The sequence below is a fragment of the Octopus bimaculoides genome, chromosome 20 (assembly GCF_001194135.2).
Source record: "Octopus bimaculoides isolate UCB-OBI-ISO-001 chromosome 20, ASM119413v2, whole genome shotgun sequence".
NCBI lineage: Eukaryota > Metazoa > Mollusca > Cephalopoda > Octopoda > Octopodidae > Octopus > Octopus bimaculoides.
Genome location: NC_069000.1, coordinates 1,464,661 through 1,479,367, shown reverse-complemented (window position 1 = coordinate 1,479,367; position 14,707 = coordinate 1,464,661). Strand labels below are relative to the sequence as shown.

General features: G+C 38.5%; 1 protein-coding gene across 3 annotated transcripts in view; it reads left to right on the top strand.

Moving 5' to 3' along the window:
* The window catches only part of LOC106877543 (uncharacterized), a 40,384-nt gene that overhangs the window by 6,234 nt on the left and 19,443 nt on the right, over nucleotides 1-14,707 (top strand). The window lies entirely within an intron of this gene.

Here is a 14,707-nt window from a genome sequence, read left to right as displayed (position 1 = left end):
TTCACCAAAGGCATCCCAATCGCGACCCTCCCGTCTCAGTATTTTCACTAGACACCATTTCTTATTATCCACAATAGCCAATACATTTTTTTTGTTTTCTTTCAAAGGTGAGGGGATATGCTGTGAGTGAGATTTGACTGTTGTTTGTAGCAGGTCAAGTGGTCACACTGAGGTTTTCTCATAGGAAGAGTAGGACCTATGAGGAGAAGGGAGTGATGGGAAGAGATGAGAAAGCTTCTGGTTCAAGTAGATAAGATAGCTTTCATACTGTTTAGTACAGAGGCTTTACTATATTCACAGGCGGCCACCTATGGAATTTCTCAAGCATAGTTGATTGCTGGTGTGGAACAAATTTGGTCTACCCAGGGCGATAGTAGAAAACACTTGCCGAAGGTACCATGCAGTGGGACTGAACCCAGCTCTGCTCTGGGAATCGAACCCACGATCTCACAATTGTGAGTGCAACATCCTAACCACTAAGCTGCACACTCTCACATTATTATATATATATTAATTACTTTAGGTAATTAACCTTTAATGTTTTTGTCAATTCCTTGTGTGCTGGTTGTAAAACGTGTGGTGGTTATGAAATGTGTGTGTGCAGGCACATGTCCATGGGTCAGGGCAGAATGCTTGTGACTTCTGGGTGTCGCTCCTGGGCTATAAAAAAACCTGAATAGTGAGAAGAGAGTGGTTGATAGTTTTTTAAAACCGTTAACGACATCAGAAATGTCATTTAAAACAACTCATGGGACGGGCTTTTTTTTTTTTTCTTGTTTCGGTCATTACACTGTGGCCATGCTGGGGCACTGCCTTGAAGAGTTTTTAGTCAAACAAACTGGCCCCAGTATTGATTTTTTTTTAAGCTTGATATTTATTCTGTCGGTCTCTTTTGCAGAACTGCTAAGTTACAAAGACATAAACAAACCAACAGCAGTGGTGGGGGAAAATATTATTTTATCTCAGACCTGTCTCAAACCATCCTTGGTTCAGTGTTATACTAACTTCCTGATGTAAAGTGGCTGTGTGGTAGGAAACTTGCTTTCTAGCCACATGGTTCGAGGTTCAGTCCCACTGCGTGACATCTGGGCAAGTGTCTTCTACTATAGCCCTAGGCAGACCAAAGCTTTGTGAGGGGTTTTGGCTGACGGAAACTAAAAGAAACTTGTCGTGTGTGTTTGTCATTCATTGCCACTTGACAACCTGTGTTGGTGTGTTTATGTCCCTGTAACTTAACAGTTCAACAGGGTAAGTACCAAGCTTAAAAACAATGATAAATTCTGGTGTTGGTTCATTTGACTGAAAATTCTTGAAGGCAGTGCCCCAGCATGGCCACAATTTTAATGGCTGAAACAAGTAAAAGAATATAAATGCAAACCTTCTCTCAAAATATTTCCTGTTTATTTGTTTCAAGCGTCAGATTAGTAATGACAATTATTTCATCAGATTCACTATAATATTCCTAATAAACTAAAACAGATAGAAATATCGAGACAAAATGGGTTAATTAAGTTGAGAGGTTATTTTAAGTAATTAATCTAACCTAATAAATGGGAAATATTTGTGATCTGGCCACTCCTTTTCACACTCAAGCATTGTTCGCTCAGCTGTATCAAGAGAAAAAAAACTTATCCTCTTCCTTATTCCAATACTTGACTGCTTGATGTTATGGCAACGTGCCATGTCCTTTCACCTATCTGTTGGAGGGAGTTCTGCCATGATTGAGGGGATTCAGACAACATAGCCATATCTGTGAGAGTGAGAGAGTGGTGGTGGTGGTGGGAGGTGATGATGGCGAATCTAGTAAATCACTGGTACTTCATTTATTGGCTCTGAAGGGATAAAAGGTAAAAGTGGATCTTGGTAAGATTTGAACTCGGGGCTCAAAGACCCAGAGTAAGTTGCTACAAAGCATTTATCTGACAGTCTAATGATTCTGCCAGTCAACCACCCTGTTAATGTGTCCCCCAGGCCTTTGGTTAGTTAGGCCACAGCTTATTTTGTAAAAAGTACCGTCAATCATCATTGTACAAAAGTGACTCAGATAATTAACCGGATCTAGTTCAAAACGGGGGCGCCAGTATTTTCTTAACGAAACACTTTGAAACTTGGGACACTGGTAGAATGTGTCATATAAAACATCTTTTTCTCTTAGTCTTCTTAAGAAAAATTATTATATTGCAACTTATTTCATGTTAAAGTTGTCGTATTTCTGTAATTTCAACTAATGACTGACGTCCATTCAACCGAATACATTAAGTGCTGACTACGTAAACAAACGATTGTCAAACGATTCTGGCGGTGATAAAATTATTATTTCCTTGTCAAAAAATGGCTGAAGCATATTGGCAGTAGCTAATAAACCTTTCTATTATAGGCACAAGGCTGGTTTTTGAGGGAAGGGTTAGGGCAAATGTTGTATACATACAGTTCAGGCAGATGTTAACGAAATTATATTAAAAATAAAACGAAGGAAAACGGACACACGTGTGTTGCCTCTCTGCAAAATGTCAGAAGTAATGGAGATTAAATACGCTTTACACCGCTTAAACTGCCAAAGGAGTAACTGTAAACAGCTGAATACTTGTCAGTGATTGGTTGAAATTATCGAAATAAGACAATTTTTTACATGAAATAACTTCGAATACAAAAATGTTTTTCTGTTCTATAACACAAAATAGATAAGTATACGAAGTTTGAAAGTCTTTCGGTACCAAAAACACTACATAAAACATAAATGAAAACTGGTGCCCCCGTTTTGAACTAGATCCAATTAACCCTTTTGATAACCATCTTAATTAAAACCTTCCATCTAAATTTCATACTTGTTTCCATCCCAAACAGCTTAATAATCACAAAGTTATTTTGATAACTTTTCAATGGTTCTCTGGCAATGGGACATGGCTAAATTGTTTGTTTCAAGCAGTGATTCTCAGCCGTTTTTAACCTATGATTCCTACTTTACTTAGGTGAACCCTCACAGCCATTCACTGTATGAAAAAAAAATCTTGCTAATTAAATATTAGGGATTGTACATAAAGCAGTGAACTGGCAGACTCGTTAGCGCATAGGATGAAACACTTAGCAGTATTTTGGCCCATTGCTATGTTCTGAGTTCAGTTTCCGCCGAGGTCGACTTGCCTCATCCTTTCAGGATCGATAAATTTAATACCAGTGAAACACCAGTGTAATTGACTAGTCCCCTCCCCACAAATCTCAGGCCTTGTATCTTTAGTAGAAATGATTTCTAGGAATTGTATAGAAAAATTGAAATATCATGTGTATTGTAGAAGTCTGATCAATTTATTGTACATAAATTTTAACAACAAAATCTTATATATGACCCCTAAGGGTGATATTGACCCCAGTTGAGAACAACTGGTTTAAAATGAAAGATTTGTTAGGAAATATATTGAACTTTGTAAAACAACATTGGTAAAATGGTTCCAGCATGCAACACTTTGGGTAAGTATCTTCCACTATAGCCTGGGGTTGACCAATGCCTTGTGAGTGGATTTGGTTGATGGAAACTGAAAGAATCCCATCATATATAGAAGAAAAGAAAAGAAATGAATTGACTATTGTTTAAAAAATTTATTGAAACAAAGACTGCAAATTTATTTCAACAGGAATTGGGTAACAAAGCGGTTAATATCTTTTTTTAATTTTTTTTATTAGTATATATTTATTTTCCCGTGAAAAATATGATAATAAAATAACTTAATAGTCATTATTACTTCTTTATAATCAACTGCATTTGAACATAAAGTTTCAGAATGGATTAGTGTCTGCACATTTTCCCACAAACTGTTCATTATTATTATTTTTTTTTCTTTACTACTAAAAACGCTTTCCTCGTGTGAAACAGGCTGAACGTGTTTTTGCTGTTGTTTATTTTTAGATTGATCGCATGATCTGTTATTTTTATGCTTTGTTCATAAATTCTTTATTTTTAACTCCACTCTATAAAAAGGGGTTGAAACCAAACAACACATAGGAGCAGAATAAGTATACTTAGTGGCTGGTGCGTCCACATTCATACATGTACACATATATACATACACATATATACATACACATATCAGGGCCAGTAAAAGAGAAGGACAAGTGCAGTGACATCCTGGGAGCCCACAATGTTTTGGAATGACATGCTGAGAACCCTTAAGTCTTAAGGACCTCAAAATTGAAATGCAAGCTAATGATGTCCCCTGAACCGTGTAGTCGAGCAGTATATCCTTGAATACATGCTGCCTCCAACATGGAAAATGGATGTAAAATACCAACAATGATGATGATGATGATAATGATGACTGTTGTTGTCGTTATGCTAAACCCGTAGTTCTGAACAATTTCCCCTTTTATTCAGATGGGCCCTCATAGCCATTTGATGTTTTTAAAATCCTATTTTTGGAATTAAATAATATTAGGAATTATATTAAAAAATTGTTAAAATATTTTGTGTATTGTAGGACTATAAGCTATCTACTGCACATAAATTTTAACAACCCAATCTTACATGAATCCCTAAGGGTCTTATGGACCCCAATTGAGAACTCCTATGCTAAACTAACCCACAGAGTATTAGTCAAGTCCAACTCTACTCTGTTACCACATTGACTAAGTTAAGGCAGTCCTTAAACAACCCTTATCCAGGGACCTTTTGAGTAGGATGGTCTACTTGACCTGAAGAAAATTCTAACTGGTCCCCACCTGCAAGGTCATCCATTGTTTATCTTGATATGAGACCACCATGACATGCATGGTTGTAATGCATGTGCCTGGTGTACCCTTATCAGACAAGCAGTCATGATGGGTATATTGGGCTTCATATATTTGTACCCCAGTATCACTTTGGCATGCACTGCTCTCTCACTCAACAACAACAGATACTCTGTCAGTGACATGTCAGTCAGTTCTTCCTCACAATGAAATAAACTTAGTCATATTGTTTGGCCAGTCAGGCTAATTAGCGTCTTAGTGCAAACGATAAGCTAATGTTAGCTGGGTTCTATCTTTTATCGCTTGAGTGTTGTTTGTACTTTCTCTGATAGTTTTGGTGAGTGAGGATAAGTTAAAGCAGCAATCTTGCTTTATCTATTCATTGAAGATATGGTTTGTTATCATCATCATCATATCCACTTTTCCATTTTTGCATGGGCCAGGCGGAACTTGTTGAGGCAAATTTTCTATGACTGGTGCCCTTCTTGCAGCCACCTCACCACTATTTCCCTGCAAGGGAATATTTCCCCATGGCTAAGGCAGCGAGCTGGCAGAATTGTTAGCACGCCAGACGAAATGCTTAGTGGCATTTCGTCTGTCTTTACACTCTGAGTTCAAATTCTGCCAAGTTCCTATCTTGTGTTCTCTTGGTCCGCATCTGTAAACTCCTGACACATGGCTTTCACACCTTCTGAGGGGTCCAAGACTTGTTTTGATCACCAACTTTTTTTTTTCGGATTAACTAATTATAAATATATATATATTTATATATTCTTTTACTTGTTTCAATCATTTGACTGCGACCATGCTGGGGCACCGCCTTTAGTCGAGCAAATCGACCCCAGGACTTATTCTTTGTGAGCCTAGTATTTATTCTATCAGTCTCTTTTGCCAAACCACTAGGTTATGGGGACTTGAACATACAACAGTTGTCAAGCGATGGTGGGGACAAGCACAGACACACACACACACACATATGTATATATGACGGGCTTCTTTCAGTTTCCATCTACCATATCCACTCACAAGGCTTTGGTCGGACTGAGGCTATAGAACAAGACGCTTGCCCAAGGTGCCATGCAGTGGGACTGAACCCAGAACCATTTGGTTGGGAAGCAAGCTCTTTACCACACAGCCACTCTTGCACCTGTATTTGTGTTTACACCAATCAAAAAGACAAACTGGTGTCGTTTGTGTTGTGTCTGTTTTAGGGTCTGTAATGTAGTGATGGTGTGTGGCTGAGTGGTTCATGTATACGGCTCACAGTTGTAAGGCTGTGAGTTCATTTCCTGGTGGCACCTTATGTCCTTCAGCAAAACTGTTTATTTCACGTTGTTCTAGTCCACTCAGCTGGCAAAAATGAGTCGTACCTGTAATTCAAAAGGACCAGCCTTGTCACGCCCTATGTAACACTGAACCTCCCTGAGGATTGATGTTGAGAATACACGTCTGTGGAGTACTCAGCCACTTGCATGTTAATTTCACGAGGAGGCTGTTCGGTTGATCATATCAACTGGAACACTTGTTGTCATAACCGACAGAGTGCCAGTCTGTAATGTAGCAGTCCAACAAATAAAATCAATAAAATGAATTGTGAGGTTTGACATGGTCACGTGAATCCGTGCAGCTGCTTCTCCAGCATGGTCATAGTTCAGTAAGTGAAACTAGTGTCAGAACTGTGTAGTGGTACACAAACTGCTGAACTGGATTATCTAGATGGCCACCTGTTTATTGTCAAAAGAATTATGTTTTTGTTATCGTTAATTAATAGCTCCAAACAGATGTAATCTCATTAGTCGGGTGTCTTTTCATAACAAAGAATATTTAAAACTCTAGTTTTTCATTCTGTTCTTTTGTGTGTCTGTGAGGGCAATGGCATGTGCAATTAGCTAATCCTTAATCACAATGGTTTATGACTGGCTTCTTTCCATCTGTATATTTAGACATTTGTATGAACCTCCAAATATGGCACACACATAGACAGGGTTGTCTGAGGAGATGCTAGTTTTTGGCTCATCTATCATATTCTATCTGCCTGTCATATATATATATATATGTATATATATGTATATATATATATATATATATATATATATATATATATATATATATATATATATATATATATATATATATACACACATATATTTATATATATATATATACATTATTTACCACTTGACTGGGCAGTCTGTGTGTCTGTGTATCTCTCCCTTCCTTTTAGTGATAACATGGATGCTTATAATTCTGTTGATTTCCTCTATTTATTTCTTTATTGACCACAGGGGTCTAAATATAGAGGGGACAAACAAGGACAGACAAAGGGATTAAGTTGATTACATCGACCCCAGCGCATAACTGGTACTTATTTAATCGACTCAGAAACGATGAAAGGCAAAGTCGACCTCGGCGGAATTTGAACTCAGAACGGCAGGCGAAATACCACAAAGCATTTCGCCCGATTCTACCAGCTCGCCACCCTGTTAGTTTCCTTGATTGACACAAAGGTCATATGAACAGCTGTGTTTATTGGCTAGTACTTTATTTCAACGACCCCTTTTCTCTGTAGAACGATGAGAGGCAAAGCAAATAGGATTTGAACCTGGTGCAGAAAAATACATAATTAAATACAATCACATATTTTGTGCCCCACCACCACTCCATAGTCATGGGGGGACTTTTCTATCTTGCAACTTGTTTGCTGACCTCACTCGTGTTGGTGGCATGAAAAACAGCACTGTTGAGGTAGTTGGCGCTTGGAAGGGCATCTGACCATAGAAAACATACCAGAGCTGAAATTGAAGCTTGACACAGCCCTGCAGCTCAATGGATCCTTGTCGAATTGTCCAACTCATGCCAGCTTGGATAATGGACGTCAAGTAGTAAGGTGTCATTTCCTGTGAATCATCTGAAGTGTAATTATTCTGGCATTGTCCTTCGTCTCAACTGGAAAATCTAAGGACAACTTTCTTATCACCAGTGTTAGGAAAGCCTGAAATGGTTCGTGACACTGTCTTTCCTTCACAAATTTTATTCATTCAAGTGTTGTGTTCGCTGGTTGTAAACAGTGTCTTTTTAAGCGAATGGTATCGCCTGACGGCAGTCCGCTATGACAGCATGTCCGGACTTCTTGACCTATCTCGACATGTAGTGTGATTTTTTTAAAACAAAAGTTTCGTTCAACTGGTGTCTTTTGTTTGCAACTCTTCTCTGCATAACCATGTCCCAACTGTTGGTTGTTTGATAAACTGGCATCGGGAAACATTCGCCCTTAGAAAACCCAACTTACCTTCGTGTGACTCATGCAAACATGGGAAAAGGATGAAAAAGTAGATGTTAAAACGATGATGATCTCTCTCTCTCTCTCTCCCTCTCTCTCTCTCTCTCTCCCCCTCTCTCCTCTCTCTCTCTCTCTCATGCACACACACATTGTGCATCCTCGCTTTAAAATAGGTTCACTAATTGTCATAAGCGTGACTAAAAGGGTTGGCGACAGGAAAGAGGGGTTGAGTTGTGAAGAAACCCCAGCCCCATGTCGGGATAGACAACTGTACGTAAACGATGACACCGCCCTTTAGAGTGCTTTTTCAGTTTTAGTGTTGTTATTAATGAGGTGAATATGTAACACACGGATAAGCACTCTGTCTATCCAATCCGTGTGTGTGTGTTTCCGTGTGTATCAGTGACTGGCTGGACAGAATGCTGAATCATGCTGTTATGTTTGCTTAGTGGGCCGTGTATTTATCCTCACATGTACCCTGAAACTGTATATTATTACACGTGACTAATTCTCCCTGGATTACACTAGCAGAGCTGAGCTGAAGCATTTTGTAAAAGAGTTGTGTGTGCGTGTGTAAACGATAACGACTTTCACAAGAGAGAGAGAGAATTAATGGATAATGGTTGTACTGCGCAAATGGTTTTCCTAGTTGTTGATTGTAGCCCCAGGCCAGCTCTGATGGGACATACCTATAATCATTGGCATTCCAGCGATGACCATCCCATTTCTTCTTTTTAATATCGGGACTATATTGTTCAATCTATTGTCTTAGCTTTTCAAGACGATAGGGTTTGATTCAATGGTGGTTTATTTCTCTTTGCCCCATTTTCACTTCATTTATACCAATTAACCTCGCCCATAAATGTTTACAATTTTTTTTTTTTTATGCCTTGAGTGTCTCGTCAACTGAAGGTAAGGTGGTGCAGTTGCTGTGCTGATGACGTCTATTGAAGTAGAAATACATGTCACGGCTGTCCTTTTGTCTTCAAGAACTTCACATTTGGGTGGATTGTCGATTATATCGGTCAAGGACCTAATGATGATGATGATCCTTTCTACTATAGGCACAAGGCCTGAAATTTTTTGGCGAAGGGGAATAATCGATTACATCGACCCCCAGTGCTCAATTAGCATTTATTTTATCGACCCAAAGCTACGAAATGCAAAGTTAACCTGGGCGGAATTTGAACTCAGAACGTAAAAGAGAAGTGTCGCTAAACATTTTGTCTGGCGCAAAAATGATTCCGCCAACTCGCTGCCGTTTTAATAAGAATTGATTTAGATAAAGGGCCAGCAGTTTTGAAAGGGGCTGTCCACAAGGTTACAATACAGGATATTGGAGACATAAAAAAAAAGGCAAAAGACAAAAGAATGTAACAAACAAGGAACAATTGGGCTAATCTACGCGGAGTAAAAATAGTGAGAGCAAGGATACTGAATTGAGTTACTTTCTCATGAGTTACTTTCTCATGCGTCAAGTATTTACTTGTTCTCATTTAGATTTATTAGAAAAAGAAGACGCGAAAATAGAGCAAATAGGAAAGAAAAGTGGTTGAATTTCCTGTAAAGTTGACGAACAAATCCCTATCATTGGTGTATTAGAAATAAGGAGTGGCACGGCAAAAGTCTCTGACTGATGTGTGTGTGTTTATTTGTGACTGTTTGTTGCCGTTTGTATGTTAATATATGTTAATGACGTACAAGCTGGCTGCTCTGTTGCTTGTGTATATGTGCATGTTATTAGGACATTAGTTTGTGGGTGTGAGGGAGAAATTAGGCATGTGTTTATTTCAGAGGAAGAAAGAAGGAGAGAGTGAGTGAAATAGAGAGAGAGAGAGACCATGCATAAAAAAAAGTTATGTATGTATATAAAAAAGGAAAGAGAATATGGAGAGAGGGAGAGAGAGATAATTATATTGTTGTTTCGCCTGAGGATAGCCCTGGTTCCTGTATTATAATTCTGTTCACATTGACGAATGTCTTCTAGAAATATTAAACCAGCACCAGCTCTTAACTGGTATTTTATTTATCAACTGCTGTACTTTGAAAGACAAGTTTGAGTTACGTAGGATTTGAACTTCTAAACTATGGCTTAATGTCCTAAATATTTTAGTCTGTTAATGGTCAAGCATGACTCTGATCAAAGACATTCTAACTGTGACCAGACTGTGCAGTGTTATTGAAGGAGATTGGCTGCTGTTTCTAGTGGACCAAAGGCCCAAGAGACTCCTTTGTTTCTTATTATGTTTGAAACAGAAAGGGGTTTGTAGGGTTTTGATTTTGGTAGAGCAAGTTTGGCCAAATGGTTAAGAAGTTAACTTCACAATGCTCTGCTACAGTCTCTTACAGTGGTTGTGATCTTGCTCATCTCAGAATCTTCTCATTTATGGCATGGTTACCCCGGTTGACCATCATTTTAGCAAATTTTATAATACGGCCTATATCTAGCTGAAAGTATAGTTATAATCTTGCACATATGCATAACTCAATATTTTGACATGCTAGAACAATTCTGAGTGCGGATTTGGAATCAGCATCCTCGATTTAGTCTAAAACATATGCTTTTACTCCAGCAGTAAAATCTTTGTTGTCCAGGGTTATCAATGATTTACATTGGGATGAAATGGCAGTGCACTGACATAAATACCCGGATAATATTTCTTTCCTCTCTCTCTCTATCTCGAGTTCACCTCCCCACCACCACAAATCTTTTAAAGATTGATTGAAATAAATATACACCAGGCTTGTATTGGTGTGAGTTCTTCAAAATTCTCTGCTCATATTAGTCACATGTAGGATGTCATGTATGACAACTTGTTGCTCAGAGAAATTTGCACTCTGGTTCCTATTTGCAACTGGAACCACTTGACAGCGTTTTGGATGCCAGTCTTCCCGGGACACACTTCAAATATCACGTGTTCCTATTAAAGCTTCTCTCAAAATTTCACCGTTTTGTATTGAATTTAAAAGCTATGTGGTTAAGAAGGTCTTAGGTTCTATCCCACCAAAAGCAAGTGTCTTCTACTATTGCCTTGTACTGACCACCAGATACTGCATGGAAAGCCAGTCGTGTGTGTCGGTGGTGGGGGTGGGGTGGGGTGGTAGAACCATTGCCAATAAAGAATTAGTAATTTGGTGACAGAGGTTGGATCCCTTTCTCTGGGAGCAGGGAATCATCAGCCTTGTTGCTTCATGGCAAGGAATCAATAACAACAATTAACAAAGTTACCTTGAGTAGAAGAAAAAGAAAAAAGGAAAGGAAGAAAGAAAAGATGGAGACGGAGGAGGGGGAGGAAGCAGAACATTCCAAAGAAAAATGCATTAAGGAACATTTTATTCCTTTTAATTTTTTTTTTGTGGCCCTACCACTACCATCACCTCCAACCACCACTACCACCACCACCACCACCACACCTTCAGGACTCACCAGTTTTGTTGTTTTTGTATTATTATTTCATCTCTAAACTTTTCTTGCTATAATTTTCCCCTCCATTAATCACCACTTATTTTTTAATATTTGTTTTTTTCTTTTGCTATTTGTCTGTGTTCCTTTTTTTTTTTATTCCTCCTCTTTATTTCATTGTCATTTAAACACACTTCGTTATCACTTTCCATAGCTTCAAAGGAAATAAATAGCACACACACACACACACACACACCGTAGCTGCTTCTCAAGATAATATTTAATATCCTATATTTTAAAGTATTTCTCAGGAGAGAGGAGGGAGCACTTTCGCATTATCTTCCTCTAAACTACTTCTTGTCTTCTCTTCCTTTATCCTTCTGCACCTCCCTTCTTCCCTTCCACTATCCTTCTCTCTCTCTCTCTCCCTCTAACCACCCCCACGAACCCGCCTCCCTCACCTATCTCTCTCTCTCCGGCTCTTTTTTCCTCCTCTCTTTACATTCTCCACATAGCTGAGAGAAATAGCAGGCTTCCTGCTAACACATTTATTTGTTCTAGTTATCATCACAAACCAATTCTCAAAGGAGATTTCTGCATACATTCTGTCATTAGCACCAGCCATTCAATTTATTGCATTAGCCTCTCCCATACATTAAACTTCTTTTGATTCTTCTAAAAACCCTGACTAACCTTTTCTCTCTCTCTCTCTCTCTCTCTCTCTCTCTCTATCTATCTATCTATCGATCTATCTATCTATCTCTCTCTCTCTCTAATGTTGCCAATATACTTCATATTTTGTCTTAGAGACAAATAATAAGAATACAAAACCACAACAGCTGTGCATCTGTATCCATAGTTTAACGTTCGCTTTCCATGCCGGCATGGGTTGGACTTTTGAGTGGGGACTGGCAAGCCAGAAGGCTGCATCAGGCTCCAATCTGATCTGGCAAAGTTTCTACAGTTGGATGCCCTTCCTAATGCCAACCTTTTACCTTTTACTTGTATCAGTCATTAGAATGTGTCCATGCTGGAGCACTGCTTTGAAGACTAGCTTAATGACAGCTAAGTTATTTTACTAAATTATTTAAAATTAATTGAAAGAAACACAGAGCATCTCAACAGAAATATGGTAACAAAAGGGTTAAAGACAGTCAGTCAAATGTGTCTTCAATTTACACAAGATTTGGCTGCTATTTCTAACAAGTCAAACAACTATGTGAAACAAAATCTGCAAATTAAATTGAGTTTGAAAAGTAATTTTTAAATGTTACGTAAATCTGTCTCACCACTAAAGTATGTTGGTCAAACATTTTCCCACAGTGTGTATAGGTGTTGTCTCTCTTACAAGACTGTTAAAAAGTTAGTTCTTCGTCTTGAGCAATTCAAACAATTCCCAATACCATAGTTTCCAGTTGGATCCTACTGCTTGCCACCTCCTACCTTCTACTGTTGTCTTGGGCTGTCCAGAACCCTGGCAAGTAGATTCAGTAAATGGAAACTGGAATAAGCTCACCATGTGTGTGTGTGTGTATTTTGGCATTGAAATCAGTTATGTCCAGCCCAAATATTCTGTTTTATGTTCAAACCAGCCAGATCTGGCCTCTCATACTGACCCTACTACGACTTTATAAATACACAATCTTGTCATTGAAATCTCAAAGCTACAAGATTAATGGAGAATGGCCAATTCAAATCAATCGGAATCAATAAACATTACATTTAACTGAATAATCTGAATGCTAAAGCATTGGACATTTTTTCCAACGTTCCATTCCTACAATTCAATGCCCCCCCCCCCCATCTCCACCTCCTATTTTTAACATACATATACATAATAGCAGTCAATCCAGAGTAGCTTAGTTCCGGGTACTAGTTTGACATGAGTGACTACTTACCACAACATTAACCTTACTATAAGTGAAGTAGAATAAGTATGGGTGGTGGCTGTTGTGGTAAGAAGCTTGCTTCTCAACCACAGGGTTCTGGGTTCAGGCCCACTGTGTGACCTCCCCCCCCCCTTGTCAAGTGTCTTCTAATGTAGTCTTAGGCTGACCAAAGTTTGTGAGTGGATTTGGAAGAGAATAGAAAGTGCCAGATAATTGACTTTACAGTCCCAAATGATGAAAAAAATCAATATGAGAGGTACAGAAAAAATAGTCAAGTACCAGGACCTAGCCATTGAATAACAGAGACTATGGAAAGTGCAGGTAAAATGTATCCCAGTAGCTATTGGTGCATTGGGAAGTATTCCTAAAGATCTGAACAGATGGATAGAGGAAACGAACATAAAATCCAGTTCAGTACAGTTCCAGAAAACGGTGTTATTAAGGACAGCTAAGATACTTAGGAGGGTTCTTGGCATCTAAGGTTACTTGTTAGGATTTTTTTTCTTTTCCAACAGTCTGCTCTGTTGTGTGTAAATGAAAATAACAATGATGATATTGATCTGTTCTACTACAGGCACAAAGCCTGGCATTTTTTGGGGGAGGGGGTTGGCTGTTTACACCCCACCCCCTCCCCCCGCTCAACTGGCACTTATTTTAACCCCAAAAGGATGAAAGACAAAAGTCAATCTGAACAGAGTTTGAACTCAGTACATTAAGATGGATGAAATGCCACTATGCACTTTCTTTGGTGTGCGACCAATTCTACCAGGTCAGTGGTGGTGGTGGCAGCGACTGTTGCTACTGCTGCTGGTGTTGCAGTTCTTATGTGCTTTAGTAAAAGAACTTATTACAAATAGACTAATTAATACGTTTATGTGTATATAATATATAATGGAAAGAAGGGGAAATGGTATTCAGAGGTGTCTAATTGTTGAATAGTACACATGTGTGTGTATGTGTGCATGTACACATGTCCACCTAGAGATATGCAGAGAGATAAACACAGAGAGATATGTACTCTAAATACAAACACACACACACATACATTATATATATGTGTGTGTATATATATATGTGTGTGTGTGCACACGCAAGATGACACATGTGTATATATAACATGAGTTGATGAATAATTTATTCTTGACTGTCCATTAAGTATATTACCTTTGCTGTCATGAAACCAGGCTAAAACTGGGCAATAAATATTAATTCCTTTTGTTTAGTTCCATTCGCCAATTCAGATAATGGAATTATTCCCGGGGTAAATATAGGGAAAAAAACAAAGAATTTGCGTGCATGTGTGTGTGTGTGTGTGAATGAAAAACAAATGCCAATGTTGACATGAGTAATGGCTACACATGGCAAGTGTGTACGTAATACATATATATATATATATATATATATATATATATATAT